The sequence below is a fragment of the Carex rostrata genome, chromosome 29 (assembly GCF_964058835.1).
Source record: "Carex rostrata chromosome 29, lpCarRost1.2, whole genome shotgun sequence".
Taxonomy (NCBI): Eukaryota; Viridiplantae; Streptophyta; class Magnoliopsida; order Poales; family Cyperaceae; genus Carex; species Carex rostrata.
Genome location: NC_135946.1, coordinates 6,318,092 through 6,320,224, shown reverse-complemented (window position 1 = coordinate 6,320,224; position 2,133 = coordinate 6,318,092). Strand labels below are relative to the sequence as shown.

The 2,133-nt window shown below is 31.6% G+C and overlaps 1 non-coding gene across 1 annotated transcript; it reads right to left on the bottom strand.

Moving 5' to 3' along the window:
* Positions 1 to 581: 581 nt before the first annotated feature.
* TRNAG-CCC (transfer RNA glycine (anticodon CCC)) lies at positions 582 to 652 on the bottom strand. The gene has a single exon. It is a non-coding gene; the product is annotated as a tRNA-Gly (tRNA).
* Positions 653 to 2,133: the final 1,481 nt, after the last annotated feature.

Here is a 2,133-nt window from a genome sequence, read left to right as displayed (position 1 = left end):
GAGTCGGACTTTTGAATGAGCCTAATTGAGCTGAGTTCATTTCGAGTTCAGTTCAAACTCGGCTCAAATAATTCTTCCCTATCTGAATCGAGCTAGAGCTGAAATAAAGAAAGGGATCCGATCCTTTCGCACTCAGGTCTCACCTCTCACCTCTCCTTTCCGAGACGACCGAGAAGAGAGCAATGCGAAATAAAAAAAAAAGAAAGAAAGAGAAATGGTGGGTCCCCCTTCATTTTTGAGATAACTCTCAAGATTATTTTAACGTATACAATCTAGTTCTGTTTTCTCTGTTACGACTCAAGAATCAAGATCGAGCAGGCCTTTCTTGAGAGTGGAATGAATGTATCTGAGCCCTTTAATAAAAAGAAAATTCATCTTAATATTGATGTGATATTGAGAAAACCAATTTGGGAGATTAAAATAAAATAGAGATAGAGTCAGAGAGGGACTAAATCCGAATACAGTACACTCGTGCCAAAAGAAATAGTAGCAAACACAAAACAAAAAGAAGAAAAGAACGAACGGGAGTTACGGGACGAGAGAAATATGAGAAAAACAACAAATGAAAAACGCTTAAAAAATGCGCATCCAGGGAATCGAACCCTGGTCAGTACCGTGGGAGGGTACTATGATACCACTACACCAGATGCGCTCTTGTTGTTAGAGATTCATAAATTTAATATAACATTATTTGTATCTGAAATTATTGCTCCCAATACAGATATGGCGATATGACAATTTTTAAATATTCTTTCAAACTAATAATCATCTCACACACATTAATTGGTCGATCACAACTCAAATGAGTACCTTCATAAGGAAAGGAAAGATGTTGAAGGTGCATTTAGCAAAAACAAGATAGAAGAGCGCTACATATATAATTTTTTGTAGACAAGGACACAACCGTCCTTTCAAATTTTTATTATTATTAATCTTTATTTTAAATTAATTAAATTAAGATATGGGTATATTGGTAATATATGTGAGTTTAGCTGAAGAAGTAACTAATTTTGAAATTTTGATGAGAAAAATATCTAAATTAGCAAGTTATATATGATGGCCATATATCTAAATTTCTCTAAAATAAAAATAACAACTTTAAATTAGATTGTACTATGATAATCCTTGATCGACTTATAAAACTTAATTGTCATTCTAGTTATTTTTGGATACTATAATGTTTCCTTCCACATAAATTATTTCCATATTTTATTAATTAACAATAACTAATCATAATATATTCTATTAGATGTACATCAAGTATATATATATATATATATATATATATATATAGAGGATAGCTAAGCTCAAATCGTTTGTTCCTGGACTCAGGAAAAAACGATTCAATTCTCTGATTTCCGAAGTTTAAATGGCCGATCCAAACCGTTAGATGTTTAATATAGATTAAAATGTGCTTGGAGACAAAATTTTATATTTTTTGGAATTTTTTTACTATTTATTAAGAGGGTTTGAAAGTCGCTGTTTTTATTAAAATTCTGCATCGTAAAAAAACAGCGACTTTCAAACCATCTTAATAAATAGTAAAAAAATTTAAAAAAATATAAAATTTTGTCTCCAAGCACATTTTAATATAGATTAAATATCTAACGGTTTGGATCGGCCATTTAAACTTCGAAAATCAGAGAACTGAATCGTTTGTTCCTGAGTCCAAGAACAAATGATTTGAGCTTAGCCATCCTATATATATATATATATATATATATATATATATATAGAGTTAGGCTGGGGTGCTATGGATAGCATAGTGGCCTCTATGCTACGGCTCAATATTCGAGTTTTCAAAATCCAAACGGTCGATCCGAACCGTTTATCTTATTCTCCATATTAATATCTGCTTGGAGACCAAATTTTATAATTTTCTGAATTTTTTTACTATTTATTAAGCCACTTTGAAAATCGCTAATCCAACGGTTTTACTGTTTTGTGCAGCCACCGTTGGATCAACAATTTTGTAAAATACTTAATAAATAGTAAAAAAATTCAGAAAAATGTAAAATTTGGCCTCCAAGCAGATATTAATGTGGAGAATAAGATGAACGGTTCGGATCGACCGTTTGGATTTTGAAAACTCGAATATTGAGCCGTAGCATAGAGGCCACTATGCTATCCATA